Genomic DNA, 15,329 nt, shown 5'->3' with positions numbered 1-15,329 from the left:
AATTTATTTAGTTACTTATATCTATTTCATCTAACTTTAAAGTTTAAATTGTAAAACTCTTAATTGCCCCACTTGATCATATATTAATTGAACTCCCTATTTACAGGATTATTTTTTTTTCTTTTTCATTTCTTCATTTAAATGGAATAGCAATTTATCCATTCATACTTTCATTCAAATTGAATAGCATTTTATTGATTCATTCCTTCATCCATTTATTCATTTATAAATCATTCATTCATTCATTGTTCATTCATTTATTTATTCATTCATTCATTCATTCATTCATCCATTCATTCGTTTATTCACTCATTTATCCAATCATTCATACATTTATTCCTCCCTTCATTCTTTCATTCATACATTATCCATTCATTCATTCATTTATTCACTCAGTTTTCATTCATTCATTCATTCCTTGTCCACTTTGTTATTATATCACTCATTTCATTTTGTTGTTTGCCTCATTCATGAATTGTTTTCAATATGTTTACATTCCATAACGATTCATTCACCTATCATCCAATCACTCAGTGTTGTGAACACATTTTGTAACTATTGTAAATCTTACGATATTTTATTGTTTTGTATTTCAGACATCACTGTTAAACACTCTTCAATGCCTAATTACAATTGTTGAACAACCATTGAACAAGAGAGAGGTCCCAGCCACGAACTGAGTTGGTAAATATATCCTTCATTATTCTCTTTTACATGAGTTGGGCATCACATAGTAACTATAGACATCGTGATTTGTTTTGCATAGTGATTTGTTTTAAATACATTTTTGGCATATTACTGTTACCGAAAACCACTTATATATTATGTTCTGAAAAGTGAGTCTTTAAAAACTAAATAATAATAAAAGGAGTCTACTAGCCGTCGTGTTATATTTAGTGATAGATAACTTGGGATTATTTTGGCATCCTATTATTGTTATCACACTCTAGTATATTAGCGTCATTGCGAATAATTGTACACAAACTAACGACGAGTCACACACATTGGTGATACATTTTTCGTAGTAACATAGTTTAGAGTACACGCGATTGACACATTGTTATGGACTCAAGTCATAACTCCGCATTGTATTGACACATTGCTTTATAAGATATAACGATAAAAGGCATCAAATTCAACATACATAATAAGTTGAAATAAGAGAGAGAGAGAGATTTCTAAAAATAGAACAGTTCATTCCAGTAAGTGTAAATAAATAAAACAGTCAGTAACAGTATCCTGTCAATATAATATATATAAAACATCGTAACTAATTCATTGCAAAAATGGAAGCATATAAAAGATACTTAAGTCTCGCAAAGGACTTAGAAATACCCCAGGAAAGAATATTTTCATGGTGCGAAGAGAAAATAAAAGAAGAAAAAGAAGAAAGAATTCGTAGAGAAGAAAATGAAGAAAGAATTCGTAGAGAAGAAAATTAAGAAAGAATTCGTAGAGAAGAAAAAGAACACGAAGAAAGAATTCGTAGAGAAGAAAATGAAGAAAGAATTCGTAGAGAAGAAAAAGAACACGAAGAAAGAATACGTAGAGAAGAACGAGAAGAAAGAGTCCAAGAAAGGGAACTAAAAAGACAAATAGCTTTAGCAGAAGAAGAAACCAAAAGGACCCAAATGATGCTGGAAATTGAAAAAACAAAAACCGGTCATGAAAGAAAACATAATAATAGTGATGAATTTTTCGTGAAACTTCCACGCATGCCAACATACGATGAACGCTCAGACTGTCTAGAATCCTTCTTACACCGATTCGAAGTTCAGGCTAAAGGTTATCGTTGGCCAGAAAGCAAATGGGCCACAACTTGATTAACTGCTTATCTGGGGAACCGCTAAAAGTTTTCTATACCTTAACAACTGAAGATGCAGATGACTATGGTAAAATTAAAGACGCTCTACTAAAAAGATTTAGATTAACGGAAGATGGTTACCAGGAAAGGTTTCACACTGCAAAACCGGAAAGTGGAGAAGACTTTAATACATTCGTGAACCGAATTACTCAATTTCTAAATCGGTGGCTTGAGTTGGCAAACGTAAAACAAGACGACTTTGCAGGCCTTTACTATCTCACGCTGAAGAATCGAATCTATCAAGCTTGCAACCCAGATTTAGTCGCATTCTTTAAAGAGAGAAAGCCAGAAAACTTGGACAAATTAAAAATCTACGCAGAAAACTTTAATAGCGCACATCCATTGACACCCCTTAGCAGAACATTGAAAGAACCATACTACGCTGCCGCTGCTCAGAGTCCATGTACACCTAAAGTTCAAAACTCAAATAGAACGAGCCGATCAATCACTCGGAACACGCAAGTGAAACAGGATGACCATAGTAACAAACCATGGAACAAACAGTTCAATAGAGACCATAGCCGACCCTATCAAAACAAAACAAGAAACAGCACTGACAATAATACTGAGTATAAGAAAACCAACAAACCTATAATTAAATGTCAATATTGTGGAATGAAAGGCCACACAGCAGACAAATGTTACAAAATCGTGGGATATCCGAAAGAAACTGCAAATGCATCACTCCAAACCAGTGTAAACAATCAGACACGAGTAATGTCAGGAGAAAATATAAATGTGTATTGCGTGAAAGGTATGTCACTTTTAACACAAACTCACAAGTCAGGATCGCTATTTTTTTGTGAAGGCAAAGCTAATGGAACTGATTGCAAAATATTGAGAGACACAGGATGCAGTACAGTAGGAATAAAAGCATCTTTGATCAATGACGAAGACAAAACTGGAAAAACGGTACAGTGCATCACATTCAGTGGCACAGTCGAAACCTTTGAAACAGCTAATGTGTACATAGAAACCCCATACTATACAGGAATAGTGGAATGCTGTATACTTCCCAACCCCGTCGCTGATGTTATTGTTGGCAATATAAAAGGTCTTAAAGACAACCCAACAGATGTAAAAGAATGGTCATTAACCCAAGAAACAGCTTGTCTAGCAGAAACAAGAAAGATGACTAAGACAACAGAGAAGCCAATGACTATTTCTCTAGAACCACAACAATTTGACAGGAACACGTTCATTGAAGAACAGAAAAAGGACCCGACTTTAACATCATATTTCAATATCGCAAACAAAGGGACGAAATCAAAAGTTGAATACATCATTGAAAAAGATATTCTGTTCAGGTTACATAGGAAAAGAAACAAAATAGCTAAACAACTGGTCACGCCGAGTATTTACAGAAACAAAATCCTTGGAATAGCGCACGATTCAATAACTTCTGGACATCTTGGGAGCTCTTCCACATTGAAGAGAATATCCGAGAATTTCACATGGCCTGGAATTACTAAAGACGTCCGAGAATATGTGAAATCGTGTGACACATGCCAAAGAGGAGTCGCAAAAGGCAGAATACCGAGATTGCCATTAGAGACAACCCCAGTTATTGAAAAAGTTTTTCAAAAAGTTGCAATTGACATTATAGGCCCTTTAACAAAATCAGATAGAAACCATACACACATACTAACACTAGTCGATTACGCAACCAGGTGGCCAGAAGCGATAGCATTGAAATCAACTACATCGGATCACATAGCTGAAGCATTGATGACAATTTTTACTAGAATAGGCATACCAAATGAGATACTGTCGGACAATGGACCCCAATTTACATCACATATGATGCATGAAACCATGAAACTCATGGGAATCCAACACTCATTCACAACTCCCTACCACCCCCAAGCAAATGGTCTTTGTGAAAGATTTAATGGCACTCTAAAGAATATGTTAAGAAAAGTGTCAGCAGAAAAACCAGATGATTGGGACAGATACTTACCAGCAATCCTATTTGCATATAGAGAAATACCCCAAGAATCTACAGGCTACTCCCCATTTGAGTTGATGTATGGACGATCACCTCGCGGCCCGATCAATATAGTAGCCGACATTTGTAAAGGGAATGAGGAGGACAATAACGAAATTATGTTTGCTTACGAATATGTAAGAAACCTGAAAGACAGAATAGAGGACACATGTAAGCTAGCACAGGAATCCGTCACTAAAAAAGCAGAGAAATACAAAGAATACTCCGATCGAAAAAGCAAGTCAAGAAAATTTGAGATTGGTGACAAAGTACTAGTTCAGAAAAGTGAGTGGAGCAGGCACTTATGTTGGTAACAACAAGATATGAAGTGAGTAGAAAAGTGCCAGAAGACAATAGAGAATAAAAAATTTTTTCGCGGCGGTGGTGGGGTTTGAACCTGCGACCTTATTGGTACGACAACTCCGCCTGGCAGGTGAGAGCGTGGCTCTACCGTGTGAGCTATCCACGAACACAAAAATATTCGTTTCAAACCCAAAGTCATTTCTAGATCCCTCTCTCACCCACTTCTTGAGATCGCCGATTCGTTCGCCACCATCGCGAAGTAATTTTGACCAGCAGTTAAGCTTAATAGCCAATATTCTCATCACAAACATATAACATAGAAACGATTGAGACATTGAGTATGCTCCGGTGTATGGGGTGAATTTTTTTAATTCAGAAAAGTGAGTGGAGCAGGCACTTATGTTGGTAACAACAAGATATGAAGTGAGTAGAAAAGTGCCAGAAGACAATAGAGAATAAAAATATACACCGGAGCATACTCAATGTCTCAATCGTTTCTATGTTATATGTTTGTGATGAGAATATTGGCTATTAAGCTTAACTGCTGGTCAAAATTACTTCGCGATGGTGGCGAACGAATCGGCGATCTCAAGAAGTGGGTGAGAGAGGGATCTAGAAATGACTTTGGGTTTGAAACGAATATTTTTGTGTTCGTGGATAGCTCACACGGTAGAGCCACGCTCTCACCTGCCAGGCGGAGTTGTCGTACCAATAAGGTCGCAGGTTCAAACCCCACCACCGCCGCGAAAAAATTTTTTATTCTCTATTGTCTTCTGGCACTTTTCTACTCACTTCATATCTTGTTGTTACCAACATAAGTGCCTGCTCCACTCACTTTTCTGAATTAAAAAAATTCACCCCATACACCGGAGCATACTCAATGTCTCAATCGTTTCTATGTTATATGTTTGTGATGAGAATATTGGCTATTAAGCTTAACTGCTGGTCAAAATTACTTCGCGATGGTGGCGAACGAATCGGCGATCTCAAGAAGTGGGTGAGAGAGGGATCTAGAAATGACTTTGGGTTTGAAACGAATATTTTTGTGTTCGTGGATAGCTCACACGGTAGAGCCACGCTCTCACCTGCCAGGCGGAGTTGTCGTACCAATAAGGTCGCAGGTTCAAACCCCACCACCGCCGCGAAAAAAAAATTTTTATTCTCTATTGTCTTCTGGCACTTTTCTACTCACTTCATATCTTGTTGTTACCAACATAAGTGCCTGCTCCACTCACTTTTCTGAATTAAAAAAATTCACCCCATACACCGGAGCATACTCAATGTCTCAATCGTTTCTATGTTATATGTTTGTGATGAGAATATTGGCTATTAAGCTTAACTGCTGGTCAAAATTACTTCGCGATGGTGGCGAACGAATCGGCGATCTCAAGAAGTGGGTGAGAGAGGGATCTAGAAATGACTTTGGGTTTGAAACGAATATTTTTGTGTTCGTGGATAGCTCACACGGTAGAGCCACGCTCTCACCTGCCAGGCGGAGTTGTCGTACCAATAAGGTCGCAGGTTCAAACCCCACCACCGCCGCGAAAAAATTTTTTATTCTCTATTGTCTTCTGGCACTTTTCTACTCACTTCATATCTTGTTGTGACAAAGTACTAATACTCTTACCCGATGACTCGAGTAAACTTTTAGCTACATGGAAAGGACCATTCAAAATAACAGCAGTAAAATCTAATGTTAATTACGAGATTAAAATTAACAACACAACAAAGACATTCCATGCAAATATGCTAAAAAAGTATTTTGATAGAGACACAGTGTCGCAACCTATGTTTACTAATATCGAAGCTTCAAATGCAGGATTGATCATACCGTTGGTCATGGGACACAGACACCCGAGACAGAAAAACAAACAAAAATCGCACAATTGCAACCACCTAAGACAAAAAAAGAAGTACGCAAAGTACTTGGGCTCCTAAATTTTTACAGGAAATACATTTACAACTTCGCGCACATCGCGACACCGCTAACAAATCTGACAAAGAATGGGTCACCGAACAAAATTGTTTGGACAGAAGTGTGTCAGAATAGCTTTAACCAATTAAAGGCATTACTCTGTTCAGAACCAATTCTTAAATTACCCGACATATCAAAAGAATTTGTTGTAAGAACTGACGCGTCTGATAAGGGCATCGCAGGTATACTATTACAGGAGCAGGAGGGAACTCTAATGCCTTGCTTATATGCAAGCAGAAAATTATTGGACAGAGAATCACGATACTCTGTAATAGAGCGTGAAGGACTGGCCATCGTCTTTGCTGTAAAGACATTCAGCAGATATCTACTGCTAAAAGAGTTTGTGGTCGAAACGGACCATAAACCACTCACGTACATAAGAAGAAATAACAAAATGAATAATAGTAGAGTACTAAGGTGGAGTCTATTTTTGCAAAATTACACTTTCAGTATCTCTCACATACCAGGCTGTGAAAATATTCACGCCGACCTACTTTCTCGATTAGTGTAAACACGTGAGAAGGGTATAACTTAACCTCCCATGCATACTGTTAGTTACCTCGCAAACTATGCCAAATCAGAACGCACAAATTCGATAATTTTATTTGTAAACATGATGACCCAACTTAATGTAACATTGAGTATTGTTTGGATATATATACCATACCCATTCATGATTTGGGAAATCTTCTCTTTATCTATTATTGTTATGAATTTTCACTCATTTATGATTAATAATTGAAATGTCAATATTCCATTTACATTTTCATTCATTTAATTCAGTAAATTACCTTCATATCATCGATTTAAATCATGCTTCATTGCCATCACTATTGTTTATCACAATGATTTGTAATCACATTGCCATCATGTTGTTCATCACAATGATTTGTAATCACAATCTTTCATTGTTATTGTCACCCATTCATATACCTACGTTAATATAAACATTTCCATGTCTAGTTAATAAATAATTTAATTGTAGCACAAATCATAACAATGGATTAATGCTAGAGTATCATGATAGTAAATTTACTTCCGTTTGTAAAATCTATCTTTCCCATAATGGTTAAAGAGTATATTTTAAACGTGGGTGGGGGGGTGTCACAGTAAAGGTTGTTCACAATTATCTTATTAAATTTTATTTTATTAAGAACTGAATTCATCTCACTCCAGTTATATTTCGGTAGGCTTAGATAAACTTTACCTTCTAATATTAGATCGTCTTTCCTTTCATAGCCTTCCCTCGAATTAATTTCTAATTAGTGAATACTTTGCGTTCTACATTCTGTCACGTAGCCACTTATTATAAAAGCTGATAGGTCTAACATTCGACACTCACTTCTCTCCACAATCTATGCCGGACGGCCAGTCGCTCTACTCCTTATATATACTGGAAGATTTTTATCTTTTGGGACTTTGTAGATATTATATCTACACCATTAAGACGCCGGAGCTTTTAACTTTGATTGTATAATCTTCAAGGATCAAACCCGAGCCCGCTGTCAAAGAATTACACAATAACCCCTTACCAATTGCCTGGAAGTGGAATTTTACGAGCCCGAGCCTGTTATCAGACGAATATATCATCCAAGCCTGTCAACTGCCTGGAAACGTAAACTTACGAACCTGACATATTATCATAAGTTACGTAATATATTCACATCTCTATTTGTAACTGCCACGATCACTGTTTATCTCTTTTAATTAAATTTCATCATTATTTTTATTTCATTGTAAACAAATCGTTAATTGTTTTTCATTTATAGTAACTAGTAAATTCTGGGGCCTCATTCTACATATATCTTTATGCATAGTCGAGTAGCTCTTTACTCACTTGAGACCATGACACTTATAGATACATCTTTGAAGGTTTTGAAGAAGAATCAGTTTTGTTTGTTTTTGTTTTGTTTTGTTTTTAAGGGTTTTACGGCGCTTGCAACACATTAAGGTCACATCAGCGCCAGTAAAAAGGAAGAAAATGGGATAGTCAAAAGTTCTAGAATTAAAATTAAAGCACAAAAGAAAAGGTAAGACAAAGGGGAATTGGTTCAAATAGGGAACAGATGTAGATTCCAAGAGCACACCGTCAAAGTACGTAGTTTGAGATCACCTGATAGTCTCATCCAGACACAAGCACAGGTCCCAACTAAGAGGAATACACTCAAATGTTTACCAATCATATAATATAATATGTAAACTAAACATAATACAATGCATAACAGAGAGATGATTTACAAGGAAAAAAATATCATCTCCCAAAACTATAACTATTAGTACTATACATTCGACTGTTTTCCTCCCAGCCAAGGAACTCCGGAAAGGATCAGGACAAAATATCTCATTCCAAGACAATGACAGGAAACAATTGGAAAACGGGTATGGGGGGATAGAAGACACAGCATGTACCTCCCTGCCCACTATGGGAGGTCAGGATCCCCACCCAGTTGTTTGTTTTTATGGGTTATACAGTGTTTCCGACACATTTAGGTCATATCAGACAGGGCCAGTAAAAAGAAAATGGGATAGACAAAAAAAAAAGCCTGGATTTTTTAACAGCACACGAGAATAAGAAAGACAAAGGGGAATTGTTCGAATATGGAACAGATATAGATTCCAAGCGCAAATTTGTTTGAGATCACCATAAAACTCTCATCCAGACCCAAACACAGGATCGCACTAGCATAGCTGCCTCCTTGAAATTGAAAAAATTCGTAGTGTCTAAGGGGGAAAGAAAACTTATTTTAAAAGCGTTAGAAATAAACAATTTGCTCTCAGCATGGTCCAAAAATGCTCCAAATTCCTGAACGTAGGTTCTAAGAAGCTAGAAGTTTGTTTTTGTTTGTTTGTTTGTTTTTAAGGGTTTTACGGCGCTTGCAACCCTTTAAGATCATATCAGCGCCAGTATAAAGGAAGAAAATGGGATAGTAAAAAGTTCTAGAATTACAAGTAAAGCACCCAAGAAAAGTTAAGACAAAGGGGAATAGGAAACAGATGTAGATTCCAAGAGCAAACAATCAAAGTACTTAGTTTGAGATCACCTAAAAGTCTCATCCAAACACAAGTACAGGTCCCAACTAAGAGGGAACACTTAAATGTTTACAAATCATATATAATATGTGAACAAAACAATACAGTGCATAACAGAGATGACTTACAAGACAAAAAATATCATCTCCCAAAACTCTAACTATACATTTGACTGTTTCCCTCCCAACTAGGGTATCGGGCCAGCTGGACAAAACCAAGTAATCTCATTCCAAGGCAAAGACAGAAAGCATGTTGGAAAACAGATATAGGGGCATAGCAGACACAGTAAGTGCCTCCATGCCCACTGTGGGAGGAAAGGAACCCCACCCAGAAGCTAGTCCGTCCTTCTCAACAAGATTCATTGAGTCAAAGACCTATGCAGGTCTGTAGCTGGAGCCAAAAATTCGTATTTCTACGGACTTTTCGTAGTACTAGGAGGAATACACTCACCTATTTACATTCAAAACAAAACAAAAATACCAGTACCTAGCAGAGATGATTTACAGACAAGGGGAAAAAATACCATCTCCCTAAAATTATAACTATACATTTGACTGTTTCACTCCTAGCCAAGGACAGGACAAATAAAGTAATCCTATTTCGAGACAAAGACAGAAAGCAACTCGGAAAAGGGGATAAGAGACACAGCAAGTGACTTCCTGCCCGCCATGTGAGATCAGAAGGCCCCCATCCAGAATGTAGGCTTATGATTAGGACCAATGGCCACGATTCATGTAACCAGTATTTGGCTTAATTCATGAAGTCGATTAAATTATTTCGACATTGTCAGTCTTAAAATTTATAGTTTTGTTTTTATTGTTTTTAAGGGTTTTACGGCGCTTGCAACACATTTAGGTCATATCAGCGTCAGTAAAAAGGGAGAATATGGGATAGTAAAAAGTTCTAGAATTACAACTAAAGCACCCAAGAAAAGGTAAGACAAAGGGGAATGGTACAAATATGGAGTTGGTGTAGATTCCAAGAGCATACCATCAAAGCACTTAGTTTGAGATCACCTAAAAGTCTCATCCAGACGCGAGCACAGGTCCCCACTAAGAATATTTAAAAATGTTATGTTAAAAATGAAAAGAATAACAGTACATAAGAGAGAGATGATTTACAAGGAAAAAAATATCATCTCCCAAAACTATAAATTCGACTGTTTCCCTCCCAGCCAAAGACTCTGGCCAAGGTCAGGACAAAACCAGGAAATCTCACTCCAAGAAAATGACAGAAAGCAATTGGAAAACAGATAAAGGGGGATAGAAGACATAGCAAGTACCTCCCTGCCCACTATGTAGGAACCCCACCCAGTTATATATTTATACACAAATGACACAAACAAAATATAATTTTATAAAACTTTATTCAGAAAGATTTGAGAGATGGTACGAATTTCACTTTTGTTACTCAAATGATTCAATTCATGCATCAACATTGACATATCTATGTACACAAAACAAAACATAATTGAAAACATGTTCATATTTCATCAACAATAGTTTCACATTTACATAACATGAGCAAAAGTAATTCATTCCTTATGAAATCTTCTCACATTATCGATGGATAAATGTAGCTGTAAATGTCACCCAGTTTGATATTTTTGAAAGCCCATAAAAAAGACAAGCTTGACCTTGATATCTTATGTATTTTTTAATATTTAATACAAAGTAGTATTATACTTATACTAAAAACACAAAATCCCACTTAACTTTTTAGACAGTATCTGGATTAGTCTCACTTCAGACTGATAGGAAAGTACAATATAAAAAAATGTTATGATGAAAAATAAAAATTCTAAAAGGTAAAGTAAAACTCTAAAAAAGCCTACTATCCAACAAGCGAGAAAAGTGCATATAGAAAAACAAAAACCTAACAAATAGGTTTGAATATTAACTGTACGAAATAACATTTGATTTCAACTACACCGGTTTATGACAAACTATAATTTTGTTTTGTCTTTCCAAGGTTTTAATCTTTGTGGAGGGAGATATCAGACTGATGGAAGAGAGAAAGTTAAGGATCGTGCTTCAGTGCACAAAAGTCATCTTTCTATTGGTTGTGATAGTCTTGAACTCGCGACATGACATAAAATGTGACCCATCTAGCCACTTTGGTATTATGTCGAAATGCACAAGGTCAAGAAAATGGGAGTTTTAAGTCAGAGATCATAATTCGTAAATTAAAGTGTTTTGACAGTTAAAAAGACAAAACTCACTTTCCCCACTAGATGAATTTATTGTTATTCAATACTTATCAGTTAAACTTTTAAACTGAATCTTAAGCATCACATTCATCCTAACACAACACTTCTGAGGTGATTGGTCATAATTTAGACGTACAATAAGGGCCTCAATAGCTCAATTGGTAGAGCACTGGCTTCACATGGAAAGGGACCGTGATCGATCCCTGGTGCAGTCGAGATTTTTTCTGACCCATCTGTCCATCCAGCAGTGATTGGGTAGCTGGGTCTGTTAGATCTGATGGAAAATACTTTGTGATAGACAAACATCCTATCCAAAGGATAGCAAGCAATTGCTAATGTTCGTTTCGTGCTATAGAAACCAAGATGAACTCTGGCTCCACGGGCCTATTGGCTCTGAAGGAAGTCGTACAATAGTATCCACTAGGAAAGGCATTTTATACCATGTCCATTTCGGAGATGTTGAATTGGGCCCTCGGGTGTTGAATGGCGTTGACTTTGTTCTAAAACTGTATTTAATACTTGATATGTTGTACATCAACCTATGTCTGTCATCTGCATTTTTTGCCAAATTGGGACCTAAAATTTGCCAAAAAACCCCCCAAAATTTGCCAAAAAGACCAAAATTTGCCAAAAAATTTGCAGAGGAGAACTAAGCTTTTCAGTAAACATTAACACGCGATACAGAAAAAAATATATATAAAAGACAATTTATTACATTTAAGGAGGCTACATTATGAATAGCGTTGTTACAAAGATTTTAAAGGATCATTATCCGTAGAGAGTAGCTTCCCTTGGTTTGGGCCAGGCAAAGCTGCAACATTTCTCAAGTTTCGCACTTTTTTTTCGTTATTTTGTTTTCGCTTCTTTTTTTCCCCAAAATTTGCCACGCGATTTGCCAATCTTCCCAAAATTTGCCACGATTTGCCAATTTTGGGAAATTTGCCAAAATTTGCGGACCGCCCTGATATTTGCGGCCGCAAAGAATGCAGATGACAGCTATGTAAAATGTATTACATGAGCTGTTTGTATTTGTTTTAAATGGTTTTATTACAGCCCTTATTGGCACATTTAGGTCATAGCAGCACCAGTACAAATGAAAATAGCAGGATGGTCAAGGGAAGGGGACGGGGACGGGATGGGGGGGGGGGTGGTCCCGCCTGGATAATAATAAGCAAGTTAATGGAGGCTAGAAGTAGTTAGTGAACATTAACATAGAGAAAAAACGAACGAAAACATCCATTTTTTTTATGGCATATAAAAATAAAAGGGAGAAAAAAGAAAATAATAATGTGAATAAAAATTACATACAGGATGGCAAGGAACTCCAAATTCAAGCAATGGTAAAATGTGTATGTTAAAAATGGAAGAAGAAAATTTGAGAAATAGCAGAGAATTGAATATAAAGCTGTCTCTCATATTTAAAATAATGAGAAGAGAAAGAAAATGGTGGACAAGACAACAAAGAAACGCACAAAAAACAATATGGCATCTTTGGTGTAGTGGTAATGCATCTGACTCACTTTGACTTTAACACAAGGTTCCCAAGTTTATAACTGGATTAGGCACCCTGGTGATTAGACTCTGAATACGTGCCACATGGTGAAAATTTTTTTGAATCCCAGCAAATGTACAGTGCAATACTTCCAGAGTAAAACTGTTTAAAGTTTCAAAATACCATACTTAGAAACAAAATGATAGATATTTCCCTGCACTAAACCCTTCTTTTCTACCAGTTTTATCATTAAGTGTGAAAATCAGATCTGGAACAGTGATAGTGGGACCGTCTTAAAATCCCTGTTAAAGCCGAATTTCAAGGAAAATGACCCAAATTGCCTAAATCACCTTTTAAAATGATGTAGCATAGAATAGTAAGTAGCCTAAACTTGCACACACACACACACACACACACACATAAACACTCACACAGCATTCATAAACTAGGCCTGGCCTAGCTCTCGGTTTCCTTTCACTGTAGGCTTTGTTGAGCGTAATGTTGCCTAATACACTGTATTTGGAGATATTGAGTGGGTTTCGTGTCCCTGTTATTATAGCCCATTAAGATTTTAAAATTTGTTCTATAGCCAATAAATTTTACAAAAGGTAAAGAGGGAGAAAAATAATATGAGGATTTTAAAGACACCTGTTATAACCGGTTGCCTGTTATATCCAGACCTGTAAAACTGAGTTTCAACTGTAGTCACTTTTTGGCATTCCCTTGAGCCTGACATAAACCAGTATGAGGGTGTAGGTCACATATGATAAAGAACAAACTTGTTCAAGTTTAAATCACAGTGAACTCAGGAGATTGATTTGTTTCGTTTTTAAGGGTTTTACGACGCTTGCAACACATTAAGGTCATATAAGCGTCAATAAAAAGGAAGAAAATGGGATAGCAAAAAAATTCTAGAATTACAATTAAAGCACCAAAGAAAAGGTAAGACAAAGGGGAATTGGTTCAAATAGGAAACGGATGTAGATTCCAAGAGCACACTATCAAAGTACTTAGTTTAACATCACCTTCAAGTCTCATCCAGACACAAGCACATGTCCCCACTAACAGGAATATACTCAAATGAAACAAATCATATAATAATACGTAAACAAAACATATTTACAGTGATGATTTACAAGGAAAAAAATATCATCAAATTATACATTTAACTTTTTCCCTCTCAGCCAGGGCCATGACAAAACCAAGTCATCTCATTCCAAGACAGACAACCAGTTGGGAAACAGAAATTGGGGGATAGAAGACACAGTAAGTGCCTCCCTGTCCACTATGGGAGGTCAGGAACCCACCCAGAAACTCGAGAGAGTTAAAATGTCAAATTAAAACCACTGAAAAGGAAGATTGAATAATATCGGTCAATTGTTGAATGAGTTCAGTTGGAATGTGACAGTCACTGTGAAAGATCAAAATATTTTTTTTTTCTTTCCCAACAATGCAAACATACTCACACTCACACACACACACACACACACAGTACATAATGAAACCCATAAAATGAACACTGAAAGGAAAAGAATTAAGTGGTGATAAAAGATACAAATAACGAGAAACACTTAAAAATGAAACAATAACATTGTAAAGTCATTTTTCTTTTCTCTCTGAATTCTATCTCTATACATTGATACTCTTGACTGTAAACTGTGTATCTCAGACATACTATGAAGCTGTAAGTTGGAGAGAAAAAGCTATTCATTCGACAATTATAATCATTATTGACTTTTCAATGATGCAAAAGGTGACAATTTTTCAACATGGACGACAGAAATACAATTCCTTACCTTATGTTATCAAGCAAACTTACAACAGTGCAATATTTATTTATTTTAAAACAAAACAAAACCAATAGCCAATTGCATTGAATAATAAGTGACCTTGTATTATTTTATGCAAAGAAAACTGTACAAGCTTAAAAATCATTATGTAGAATAGAGAGAGAACTGATTGAGGATTCGCTGATTCAAATAATTATAAGGGTAATACATCTTTGCTCTAAAGAACTCAGAACGAATATTCATAATTTATTCCTCTCCCGATCCATCCTTTACCCCAATCTACTTCCAATATTGCTGTAACAATAGAGAAATGGGAGACTATAATACATTTAGTTTTATAAATCATTTTTTAGAAGATTATATAAAACAGTTTTTTAAAAATTTTTCATTTGGCACTCTCATAATATCATACGTATTTAATTTTTAAAAATAAATTCTTTAGGTCTTTTTTTCCAAAAGTATTTAGATTATTAAATTACTCCTTTGTAATAGAGCTCTGACTCTATTACACTAGTATCTAAGATCAAATAAACTATCAAGACAGACCATGTCTTAACACTGTTGTCATTTACCCAGATTAACTCCAACACGTTTTTTGCTGGTAAAACTCACTCATTCACAACAAAAAAAAAAATAAAAATAAATAGTAACATTTAAAAGAAAAAAAACAAAAAAACAA

Source organism: Berghia stephanieae, chromosome 10, assembly GCF_034508935.2.
Source record: "Berghia stephanieae isolate SIO BIC M18660-M18661 chromosome 10, UCSD_Bste_1.3, whole genome shotgun sequence".
Classification (NCBI taxonomy): domain Eukaryota; kingdom Metazoa; phylum Mollusca; class Gastropoda; order Nudibranchia; family Aeolidiidae; genus Berghia; species Berghia stephanieae.
This window is presented reverse-complemented; position numbering follows the sequence as displayed.